Source organism: Manis javanica, chromosome 7 (genome assembly GCF_040802235.1).
Source record: "Manis javanica isolate MJ-LG chromosome 7, MJ_LKY, whole genome shotgun sequence".
Taxonomy (NCBI): Eukaryota; Metazoa; Chordata; class Mammalia; order Pholidota; family Manidae; genus Manis; species Manis javanica.
The window spans coordinates 41,313,902-41,327,462 of NC_133162.1; the positions used below are offsets into that span (position 1 = coordinate 41,313,902).

The 13,561-nt window shown below is 39.8% G+C and overlaps 1 long non-coding RNA gene across 2 annotated transcripts in view; it reads left to right on the forward strand.

Moving 5' to 3' along the window:
- The first annotated feature begins 4,096 nt into the window (after positions 1–4,096).
- LOC118971514 (uncharacterized) overlaps positions 4,097–13,561 on the forward strand; it is a 37,767-nt gene continuing 28,302 nt past the window's right edge. For both annotated transcript variants that reach the window (XR_012133166.1, XR_005059948.2), the window contains exon 1: positions 4,097–4,359. This is a non-coding gene — a long non-coding RNA (uncharacterized lncRNA). The remainder of the gene's footprint in view (positions 4,360–13,561) is intronic.

A 13,561-nucleotide genomic window follows, 5' to 3' on the forward strand; every position in this document is an offset into this window, starting at 1 on the left:
AGAGATCCTTTTAACCTCTACTCCCAGAAGTCTTCAGGCCTTGTATCATTTGTTTGGGTGCTGCATTTCTTTGGCTCTTAAGACATGTAATCTCAATTCTAAAGATTTAAATTTGATGGGTTCTTGCATTTTTACCTTTCTAGGACCACATGACTCTTGCAACCATGGAAATAAACCTGACTGATTCTAGGCCCTCTTTCTCAGCTTTGTCCAGTTCAGTCATGACCTTCAAGGTCTTTCTATATGCCCCCATCTCAACTAGCCACCCCGTGCACACCCCCACAACATCCAGCTCGGAACCCTTGTGCTATAAACTTTCCTCATTTCTTTTCTCCTGTTCAGGGCCCAGACGAAGGCTTCTTTTGCAGACAGTTGGTGGCCTCACAGGCACCCCCTCCTCAGCATGCAGGTCTCCTGGAGCCTGGCGAATGGCTACAGTCAGTTCCCTTAACACCTGGCACCGGCATGTGGACAAAGAACTCATGCTGATCCTGGGGACTCAGGCTGTAAAACTGCAGGCCAAGTTGTTAAACCCAGATTCAGGTAGACAGCCAAATGGGGCCGAGTCTGCCCTGCAGCTGGGTTTTGGCAGACAGCGCAGTTTCCCTATCTGTGGGGGCCTGGTGTGGCCTTGTCTCCCATAGGCACTGCTGGTATAATTTATTAGGCCATAATTGTTGAAAGGAACAGTCCTTCAGGCCACTCACTCAGGCCAAAAATGTTTCTTTATTGAGCATTCTCAGTGTTCTTAGCCTTGTGCTATGTGTGTGTGTGTGTGTGTGTGTGTGTGTGTGTGTGTGTGTGTGTGTTGAGGGAGAGTCACAAAAATAGACCAAGACTGCATCCCTCTTCTGTAGTTTACCAGTCAAGCAACAACAGAAAGCAGAGTATGCTAAATGCCAAATAGGAATAAGTAATAGAAATGGAAAATGCTAAAGAATATCAAAGGAGAAATTCGTAGTGGCCTTGAGTTCACTAGGGTTTGAAAGATGAATGGGATCTGGTCAGTGAAGAGCAAGGTGAGGGCACCTCAGTGGGGAGAAGAGCTAACGGGATGGGTGGGGTGGGGCCCAGGATACGTCCAGGGGCTGGCATGAAATCCAGTGAGCCCCATAAAAACCCAAGAGGAAAGCTTTTCAGTTCTTTTTTGGGGAAAGCTTCCAGGCTTGGGGAACCAGAATGCTTCTACATGTCGCCAAGCTGGGTCTCAAGTTCCATGAAGACAGAAATTTCTTTACTTGATACCTCGCCTAATGTATCTCTCTATCTGGCTGTTGATTCATATTCAGTAATAAATGGTAAATGTGTTTTCCTGAGTTCTGTGAGCTGCTCTAGAAAAGTAATTGAACCTCAGGAGGAGATTGGTGGAACCTCCAATCTGTAGCAGGTCTGTCAGAAGCTCAGGTAACAGCCTGGGGCTTGTAACTGGTGTCTGAAATGGGGTGGACGGAAGAGGAACAGTTTTATACTACTGAACCCTTAACCTATGGAATCTGACGCTATTTCTGGGTAGATAGTATCAGAATTGAGTTGAATTCTTAGACACCCGGCTGGTGTCCAAGAATTGCTTGGTGCTATGTGTGAGAACCACACACACACACACACACACACAGGAATTGAGTCTAGGAAACCTAAGAGAATTGCTAACTGGTGGCCCATAGGACATCTGTTCTACAGGCATTTTTGTCCCACATGCTGTTTAAAATAAAACAAAACATAGAGTCAATGTTTTAAGATTAGGTGATTAAAAGAAAATGCAAATTCTAGATTCTCTTATAGAAGTTGGAGATCTGGCAATAGTGCAATTTCATTCCTGCAGAGCAACAGTCAGCCCGAGTAAGCAGACCTGCCCCCAGGCCAAGGAACTTCTGCTCCCTTTTTCACAGAGCCAACATCACTCACCAGAGTGGCCACTCACATCCAGCCCCATTGATCCTTTTATGTTACCTTCTTAGTCTCTATAGGTATTTGATTTTGAGACCCTATTGAGAGATACTTCCCCAAACAATCACAGGTGAAGTGAAAGTAAGAGGAATAGCAAGAAAATGCATAACATTAAGATCCAGAAAGATTTAGTCAACAGATTTGCAGCTAAGTGAGTTTAATGAGATAAATGTAAAGTCTTGTAATTGTCCATTAAGTCAACTGTATTAGTCGGGACACAGGGATACAGGCTTAACAGTAAAACAAAAAAAGAAAAACAGACGCACAAGTTTTAGTTGATAAAAACCTCAACATGAGTCAACAGTATGATGTGAGTGTCAAAAAAAACTGTGACTTTAGGCTATATAAAGAGAACTATTTAGCAAATGTTGGCTTCTATATAACAGGGATTAGAGGTGTACTACATAGCCTCCTGGGGAGAGTATTAATGAGTTTCACAGAGTCGAGACTCAGGGGAAGACAGATGTTGGCACAGTGTAAGGAGGCTGCCCAGAACCACCCAGAGACAGAATGGCTGCTCAGGAGGTGGTGCATTCCCTGGACACGGGAGTGCTCAAGCATGGACTGGATGACCACTTTTTGCCATGGACTGGATGGCAAAAAGAAGGAGTAGTAGATGAGAATGATTAGAGGGCAACTGTTTCTCGAAGAACTTTAGGTCCCTTTTCACCTTCACAGTCTGTGATTCCATGTACTAGAAGTGTTTCTGGAGAGAAAGAAATGAGTATTAACCTCTCTGTGCCATTTCACCCGTGAGAGCTACACTTCAGGTGTTGATTTAAAAGAAAGCCCTGCTTAACTGTGCCAGCACATGGCGATATCCCTGAATGCTTAGTCCTCGCTGCCTGAGTCTCATCGTCTGAGGGCCCACTGTGGTGCTTCAGATGTAAGCTGGGCGAAAAATGGCATTTAGAAACACCTCCTAGGTTTGTGGCATGGCTAAACTTGCAAAGGAACCATGGCACACATTTAGGAGAAACATGGGCTTTAAGGAATTGACATTCATTATATACAATTTCCAGTTATCCGGGGTCCCTGTGTAGTCTCAAAGCAAATCTGGAAGTCTGTTCCCCGACAACACTTTGTAACCACGGGGCTGGCAGGGGGTTGGCAGTGTCCAGTGTGCATGTCACAGCACACAGGGGGCAACTCTCTGTAGTAGAAAATAACACAGGCTCTGGAGTCAGGTTGGGTTCACATACTGACCTGGTTACTCAAGTGTAAAATGAGGATAATAACACCTCCATACAAGATAACATATGAAGCATTTATAACTTAGTAGATGATCAACAGAGGATAACCAAAGATTTATTTTTCTTTACAAATATTTTTAAGACCAGACTTACTTTTCTTGTTTTCATCGTACTGTGGCTTTGCTTATGAGGCTACTTGGATCTCGGCGGCCTTGGCCCTTTAAAGAGAGACTGGCTGGAGGGATTAGAAAGTGTGAGTCCCAGTTATGGGCAGGGTCAACCCACCATTCACAGGAGGAGATCATCACTTGCAGTTTTAATAAGAAGGCCCTTGTTTGCCATCTAATTCAGAATATCCTATAAGATGCCCCCAGGAGAAACTCCGGCCACCAGCCCCCTAAGTGCCACCTGTGGGTCCTCAAACACACCCAGCCCACGCCCAGCTGGGGCCTTTTGCTTGCTGTTTCTCTTGCCCGAAACTCTCTTGTCTCAGGTATGTGCAGGACTCAATCTCTTTCTTCACTCAAATATTACTTTATTAGAGGAAATTTCCTGAACTGCACATCTAGAATAACATCTTTCCCCTTGTCCTGACTCACCTGCCTTGCCCCAAACACCACCTGACATGTGGTGTAATCATCCATTATCTTTCTTGCCTCGCTGAACGTGTGCTCCACGAGCGCCAGGACTTGGTAAACAGAGCTCTTTCCCCAGGGCCAGGAAACCTGCTGGGCATGGCAGGGCTCAGTGAACAGCTTTGGACTGTGTAGCTTACAGTGGCTTTCTGTTTGATTCTATTGCTCCCCCAGAAAAACTGTACCCCCAAACCATTCTGAGTTCACTCTGAGTAATGGGTCTGTGGGCAAACAGCAGTTTCTAGAGAGAATGGTACTTCCTGGCCCCGGGACGGGTCTGTTTGTGGTCAGCTCCTCTAGACCTTTTGCTTCCCTTCTGCTGAGAAGGTTAAACAAACAGTAAGAGACTGAGAGCAGGAGCCGGGGCTCCCGGAAGAGTGAGACATTTACGCACATAACGCAGAAGCAGGACAAAGTGCCCCACTTCTCCTGAGCTGTGCAGAATAATCCCTGGAAATGGGTGACACTTACCAGTCCTGTCTTTGAATAGGCCAATTGTCTGGCACCACAGAGCTGCTGAAGCTGTTTGTAGAGGAGCTTTCACACTTGAAGAAGGAAAGAGTCTACTTCTGACTGTGCAGCTGAAGGTAAACCTTTAATATCGCTCATCTGCACACACCATTGCTTTTTATTCACATGGAAGATATGTTTAGTCCTTTAGCTTCTAAAGGGCTGATCCTGTTGAAGCCATTATTCATCAGCAGTTCACAAGCTGTCTGACCTGTATTTCAAAGCTGTGTTTGGCATTAGAAATAAACTTGGGAGGGGATTTTTTGTGTTGGCACTTGGCTGTGTTGGGCAGTGAGAGCTTTTGAGCTGACAATTCAAATAGTATCTTCTCACGGGAAGTGGCAATATGGTGCAGGTTTTAAACGAGTAAACATTTTTGGATTACTATGAATATAATTATGTTTTGCATGACATTGATTTCAAAAAAATCTAACTGATAAAAGTAAACAAGTCACAGAGTTGGGGAGTAAGGACTTAAAAACAACATTTAGACTTCAGTAAGATAATAAACTTGGCAATTAGCTATATTTTGTATTCTGCGTTTGTCCTTAATAACATGTCACACATGCAGCATATGCAGCGTTTATCCTTGTCACCAGAGCTTGCTGTGAACTGTCACTGGCCACAGAGCATGGACAGAGGCTCCCCCTTGATGCTCCTTTCCTTCAGGATTTGTGGGGGGGGGTGGAAATGTGGTGAAAGTATGTTTTTGGTGACTCCTAGCATATTCATTGCCTATTTACTGGACATCAAAAGTGGCTGAGGCTCAGGTAGGAGAGAGGCAGAAATCATGGTCTTTTATGAAGGACCTTCAGGCATGTTATAAGGCAACTCTGGAATGAGCATATACATACCCATTTCCATCTTTGGGGCTATCTACCCTGGCTAACTCAGTAAGATAGTGGGTCCTTAAATGGTGGGGCCTATAAGTCATTCTCCTGGGCCCAGAGAGTGCCTGGCACAGGATGCTTGACAATGATTATTTAATAGAATTGAATGATCACAGAAGAGAATTTTAGAAATAGGGAGAAGACTTCAGAGATCTAGGCTAAGAATGTGATTGCATAGAGGAGAGCCTGAAGAGGTGAAATAATTTGCCTGGATCCCTATGGGCTGGCAGTCACCCACAACTAGGGCTTTTGCTTCCTTGCCAAATCCTGGGTGACACATTCGGGTATGAGGCCTGCAGAGCCAGGGTCTCCTTATGCCTTGGGAGCTAAGCCTGGGGTTTTCATGGGTGAACAAGCGCCAGGTTCTCCAGAGCACTGGGAACCTGAAGAAGTGCCCCTGAGGAGGTGAGACCGAGTTACCCAACCAGAGTAGAACACTCCCAAGGGCAAACACCTTGAACATGTGGCCATGTTTAGCACACATTGGAGCTCAGAAAGGATTTGTTGAATGAATGAAATACTAGAGGCATTTTGAGGTGGTCCATGTACAGAACGGCTATAAAGTTATAGCATAAGTAAACGACATATATTTTAACAGAACATTTACATCTAAATGAGTGTTGTCTTCCAGATAATTCACCATTCGAGGCTATATACATTAATTTCAATATGCTGTTCCCTGTTCAAAATACTTTTGAAAGTCCTCTTTAGGCATTTCCTGCTAAGTTAAGGCGTACAAAACCAAAGTCTCATTACTTTATACTCATATCTTCTTTTTGACCTAAACACAACTTCTCAATCAAATTCCCCACCATATTCATCATATATTATTTCTGATATGTTCATGAAATGTCTTTTGTATGCCAGCACTACTGACTTCAAGATTTAGAATCCAATCATACTACATATATAAGCAGTGACTATTCATTGAATTCCAGGCACTGTGTTTATAAGCACTCAGAAAATGATTTATTTAATCACTGCCACCACCTTAATAGGTAGGTATTGAAATCGGGGCTTAGAGAGGTTAAACAGATTGCCCCATGACACAAAACTGGGAAAGAGATAGGTTAGAATCCAGGTCTGATTTCAGAGCCCAGTACTCTGAACTTTCTGATATTTACCAAGTCTGAAATACTCTTCACCATGATCTTTAAGGGCTCCGTGATATCCCATTATATACACAGACCACAACTCAGCAAAGCGGTCTATTATTGCAGAACATTTCAATTACTTCTATCAAAAATATTTTAAAAGGATTTCAGTAATGAACATCCTTGGACATAAACCTTTACATATGTTGCTTGATTTTTTCTTCCAAAAAATTCTAGACATAGCATTTCCAGGTCATTTTTTAAGGCTTTTAATCACCTCCTAAATTATATGAAGCCCTTCCTTGCCAGTACTTATATTATTATTATTTAAATAATTGCCAAACTGGAGGAATAAAAAACCCTCTTATTTTTTCCAAAAAGTAGAAGAGGAGGGAATACTCCCAAACTCATTATACAAGGCCAGCATCACTCTAATACCAAAACCAGGCAAAGACACCACAAAAAAAGAAAATTACAGACCAATATCCCTGAAGAACATAGATGCAAAAATGCTCAACAAAATATTAGCAAACTGAATCCAAAAATACATCAAAAAGATCATCCATCATGTTCAAGTAGGATTTATTCCACGGATGCAAGGATGGTACAACATTAAAAAATCCATCAACATCATCCACCACATCAACAAAAAGGACAAAAACCACATGATCATCTCCATAAATGCTGAAAAAGCATTTGACAAAATTCAACATCCATTCATGACAAAAACTCTCAATAAAATGGGTATAGAGAAACAAAAGCAAAATTGAACAAGTGGGACAATATTAAGCTGAAAAGCTTCTGTACAGCAAAGGACACCATCAATAGAACAAAAAGGCATCCTACAGAATGGGAGAATATATTCATAAATGACAGATCCAATAAAGGGTTGACATCCAAAATATATAAAGAGCTCACGTACCTCAACAAACAAAAAGTGAACAATCCAATTAAAAGATGGGCAGAGGAGCTGAACAGACAGTTTTCCAAAAAAGAAATTCAGATGGCCAACAGACACATGAAAAGATGCTCTGCATCGCCAGTCATCAGAGAAATGCAAATTAAAACCACAATGAGATATCACCTCATACCAGTAAGGATCGCTGCCTTCCAAAAGACAAACAACAACAAATGTTGGTGAGGTTGTGGAGAAAGGGGAACCCTCCTACACTGCTGGTGGGAATGTAAATTAGTTCAACCATTGTGGAAAGCAGTATGGAGGTTCCTCAAAACACACAAAAAAGAAATACCATTTGACTGAGGAATCCCACTTCTAGGAATTTACCCTAAGAATGCAGCAGCCCAGTTTGATAAAGACACATGCACCCCTATGTTTATCGCAGCACTATTTACAATAGCCAAGAAATGGAAGCAACCTAGGTGTCCATCAGTAGATGAATGGATGGATAAAGAAGAGGTGGTACATATACACAATGGAATATTATTCAGCCATAAGAAGAAAATAAATCCTACCATTTATAACAACATGGATGGAGCTGGAGGGTATTATGCTCAGTGAAATAAGCCAGGCAGAGAAAGACAAGTACCAAATGATTTCACTCATCTGTGGAGTATAAGAACAAGGAAAAACTGAAGGAACAAAACAACAGCAGACTTACAGAACCCAAGAATGGACTAACAGTTACCAAAGGGAAAGGGACTGGGGAGGATGGGTGGGAAGGGAGGGAGAAGGGGAAGGAAGAAGAAAGGGGGCCTTATGATTAGCATGTATAATGTGGGGGGGGCACAGGGAGGGCTGTGCAACACAGAGAGGAAAAATAGTGATTTTACAGCATCTCACTACGCTGATGGACAGTGACTAATGGGGTATGTGGGGGGGACTTGGTGAAGGGGAGAATCTAGTAAACATAATGTTCCTGATGTAATTATAGATTAATGATACAAAAAACAAAACAAAACAAAACATTTGCTTCCCCAAAAAAAATGGGTATAGAGGACAAGTACCTCAACATAATAAAGGCCATATATGACAAACCCACAGCCAACATCATACTTAACAGCAAGAAGCTGAAAGCTTTTCCTTTAAGATCAGGAACAAGACAAGGATGCCCACTCTCTCCACTTTAATTCAACATAGTTCTGGAGGTCCTCGCCATGACAATCAGACAATGCAAAGAAATAAAAGGCATCCAGATTGGCAAGGAAGAAGTCAAACTGTCCCTGTTTGTAGATGACATGATATTGTACATAAAAAATCCCAAAGAATCCACTCTAAAACTACTAGATCTAATATCTGAATTCAGCAAAGTTGCAGGATACAAAATTAATACACAGAAATCTGTTGCATTCCTATACACTAACAATGAACCAGCAGAAAGAGAAATCAGGAAAACAATTCCATTCACAATTGCATCAAAAAGAATAAAATGCCTAGGAATAAACCTAACCAATGAAGTGAAAGACCTATACCCTGAAACAGTATGACACTAATGAGAGAAATTAAAGAAGATACCAATAAATGGAAACACATCCTATGCTCTTGGATAGGAAGAATTAATATTGTCTAAATGGCCATCCTGCCTAAAGCAATCTACAGATTCAATACAATCCCTATCAAAATACCAACAGCATTTCTCAATGAACTAGAGCAAATAGTTCTAAAATTCATATGGAACCACAAAAGACACCGAATAGCCAAAGCAATCCTGAGAAGGAAGAATAAAGCGGGGGTGATTACGCTCCCTGACTTCAAGCTCCACTACAAAGCCACAGTAATCTAGACAATTTGTGCTGGCACAAGAACAAATCCATAGACCAATGGACAGACTAGAGAGCCCAGATATAAACCCAAACATATATGGTTAATTAATATATGATAAAGGAGTCATGGATATACAATGGGGAAATGACAGCCTCTTTAACAGCTGGTGTTGGCAAAACTGGACAGCTACATGCAAGAGAGTGAAAGTGGATCATTGTCTAACCCCATACACAAAAGTAAACTCAAAATGGATCAATGACCTGAATGTAAGTCATGAAACCATAAAACTCTTAGAAGAAAACATAGGCAAAAATCTCTTGAATATAAACATGAGCAACTTTTTCCTGAATGTATCTCCTCAGGCAAGGGAAACAAAATAAAAAATAAACAAATGGGACTATATCATGCTAAATAGCTTCTGTACAGAAAAGGACATCATCAACAGAACAAAAAGGCATCCTACAGTATGGGAGAATATATTTGTAAATGACATATCTGACAAGGGGTTAACATCCAAAATATATAAAGAACTCACAAGCCTCAACACCCAAAAGCAAATAACCCTATTAAAAAATGGGTGGGGAATCTGAACAGACAGTTCTCCAAAGAAGAAATTCAGCTGGCCAACAGGCACATGAAAAGATACTCCACACTGCTAATTATCAGGGAAATGCAAATTAAAACCACAATGAGATATCACCTCACACCAGTTAGGATGGCCAACATAGAAAAGAATAGGAACAACCAATGCTGGTGAGGATGCAGAGAAAGGGGAACCCTCCTGTACTGCTGGTGGGAACATAAACCACTTTAACCATGGTGGAAAACAGTATGGAGGTTCCTCAAAAAACTAAAAATAGAAATACCATTTGACCTAGCACCCAGGAATTCCACTCCTAGGAATTTATCCTAAGAATGTAGGATCCCAGTTTGAAAAAGACATATGCACACCTATGTTTATCGCAGCACTATTTACAATAGCCAAGAAACGGAAGCAACCTAAGTGTCCATCAGTAGATGAATGGATAAAGAAGATGTGGTACATATACACAATGGAATATTATTCAGCCATAAGAAGAAAACAAATTCTACCATTTGCAACAACATGGATGGAGGTAGAGGGTATTATGCTCAGTGCAATAAGCCAGGCGGAGAAAGACAAGTACCAAATGATTTCACTTATCTGTGGAGCATAAGAACAAAGAAAAAAACTGAAGGAACAAAACAGCAGCAGACTCACAGAACCCAAGAATGGACTAACAGTTACCAAAGGGAAAGGGACTGGGGAGGGTGGGTTGGAAGGGAAGGAGAAGGGGAATAAGGGGCATTATGATAAGCACACATAATGTGGGGGTGGGGGCAAGGGGAATGCAGTATAGCACAGAGAAGACAAGTAGTGACTCTATAGCATCTTACTACACTGATGGACAGTGACTGTAATGGGGTATGTAGGGGGGACTTGATAATGGGGGGAATCTAATAATCACAATGTTCCTTATGTAATTGTCTATTAATGATATCAAAATTAAAAATTAAAAAAAGACAGAAAGAAAAAAATATATAGTATTTGCCCTCAAGAATAATATGATTATGAAAAGATAGGTTGAAAAAAAATCTATCTTATTTTGATTTATATTTCCACGCTTAATAGTGATGATAAACATTTCTTTTTGTGATTTGTATTCTTTTGTAAATTAGCTTTTCTTCATTTTTTCTAATAGGATGTAAGCTTTTTTCCTTCTGCTTTGCAAGAGTGTTTTTTAAATTAAGGATATTAAGCCTTTGTCTACCTTTCATTCTGCCAATATTTCATCCTTGTTTGTGGTTTGCCTTTTCATTTTAAAAAAATCAAATATGTTTTAAAACAATGTAGGCAAATTTATGCATCTTTTAATGATTTTCACTTTAGGTGTTATGCTTTGAAAGATCTTTATGATTCAAGAATACATGAACACTTTCTATATTCTCTAGTTCCTCTGTTTAAAGTATTTTAAAACATGATTCATGTGTTTGGAACTTCACCTTGATAACTGGTATGCAGTGGGAACTCTAGCTTCAACTTCCCAAGCAGATATCAACTATCCCAGCACTATTTACTTGAATAATATAATATTTTCTACTTCTGATTTTCTTTTAATGTGATATAATTGACATATAACATTAGTTTTAGGTGTGCAACATAATGATTTGATATTTATAAATATTGTGGAATAGCCACTGTAATAAGTTACCAATGATCACCACAATATAATTAACATCTGTCACCACAGGCACATTTTTTTTCTTGGGGTCAGAACTTTTAAGATTTACTCTAGCAACTTTCAAACATGCAATAAAGTGTCATTAACTATAGCCACTATAGCCACTATGTCATTACCTATAGCACTAAAGTCATCCCATGACTTACTTATTTGATAACTGGAAGTTTGTATTTTTTGACTCCTTTCACTCACTTTGCCTACCCCCAACCCCTCTGATTTAAAATGCTACTTTTATCATATACTAAATACTTGTATATACTTGGATCTGTTTCAGGGTTTCAAAGTTAATTTTGTTGATGTTTATTCTATGCCAAATCTTGTTTTAATGACTCTGGCTTTATAATAGGTTTTGATACTTAATTATGCAACTATCCAGTCATATTTCTTTTTTTTCCCCCCAAATTAATTGACTCACCTCTCCCAAAATCTTTTCTGGGGATTTTGGTGGAATAGCTCTACATTTATAAATTAATTTGAGAAAAACTGAAATCTTTATAATATTGCATTTTCTAATCCAGGGATATAACATGTATCATATATTCATCATTTTTTTTTTAGCACTATACCTATTTTCAAGAACATTTCAGAAACATTTTCTTCTATTTTTCCAGCTTTACTGAAGTAGAATTGACAAGTTTAAATTGTACATGTTTAAGGCATACAGCTTGATGATGTGATATATATACATATATATATATACTGTGAAATAATGACCACAGTCAAGGTAATTAACATATCCATCACTTTACATAATTCACTTTTGTTTTTCTTTTTTGTGGCAAGAACACTTAAGATTTTCAAGTATACGATACAGTATTTTTAGCCTGTAGCCATACTGTTGTACATATATTTCTCCTCTTTTATGTATTTTGGTAAAATTTTACTCTTTCCTCCCAATAGATCTTACATACACTTTGTTAAGTTTATTGCTGAGTGATATATATATACACGCACATGTACAACACACACATACATATACACACATACACATTTTATATATTTATGTAAAATTGCTATAATTACTAAATGGGATCTTTTTCCCATTTTACTTTCAAATAGATTATTGATAGTAAATATTCACTTAGTTATTCAGCAAATACTTGTCTACTGTGTGCTAAGCACAATGTTAGGTACCAGGACTATACTAATGTGCAAAACAAACACAGTCTGTGTATAGTATTAGTAAATTCCAAAATATTGATCATCTTTGCTTTGCTGGGCCAAGCCCTGCTTGGTAACGGAATATTATTGTTTTTAAATACAGCCCTGATGGATTAGATTTGTTAGTATTGCATTTAGGATGTATATTTATAAATTTCATAAAATAGCTTAAGTGAGACTAGTCTGGTCTGACCTGTCTGTGTGTGTGTACATGTTAGCTTTGTAAAATAAATTGGAAACCTTGCTCATTATTTCTATAGTTTATATAACATTGGAGTCAAGTGTTTCATTCTTATTCCTTGAAAATCACATTAAATCATAAAGTTCAAACTGTAAGACTAGAACTGAGTAAGGGCCCTAGCGTCCTGAATCTCAGACCTTCGAAATAACTTATGGAAATGGAACAGATTGGAGATTTACACAAGCACAAGTGAGATGACAACAAATGTATTTCTTGTTTTGGTCCTGTCCCCTCACGGGAACAGTGACCTTGTATGTTCACTTCTTCAAACGACTGGCTTTTTTTCCAGGGAGGACACCAAGCACGCCCCCATTCTAGAGCTGTTCAATACTGCTGGCCTGCACGTGACTGAACTGATGCCTAGAGGCAGGCGTGACTGCCTTTGTAGGGATTGGCTTTGCATGATGCCCACCCAGATCATCATTCCAGGGACAGCAAGCCGGGGACAAAAGTAGCGCCCTCGCTGTTCCTTTCTCATGGAAGCTGCATACACCAGACGCAAATAAAAGTCCAGTATCTCCCACTTCTTGTCTTCATCCTCTGCATCTTTCAGAATTTGTAGCCTGTACTTAAATCTCTCTGGTCAGTGCCACACCTGCCTCAGAGTCCCTCAGGGCCAACCTGTGAGCCAAAAGCCCTGTTTCTGTGATATCATATAATCCCTCTCATAATGTTTTTTGTTTATATCCACGAGTGTGTTTTCCGATTTTTAAATTTAAGCACCATCTGCTTTACCTTTCCTAAGAACCTGTTAAGCCATGGGGATCCTCAATCTCTTTCTAATAGCTTTTGTATCAGTTTTTTATTGTCATGTAACAAATCTTCACAGAAAACATCATCATTCATTTATGATCTCACAGTTCTGTAGTCAGAAGTTGGGAGGGCTTGGCGAGGTACCCTCCTTCAGATC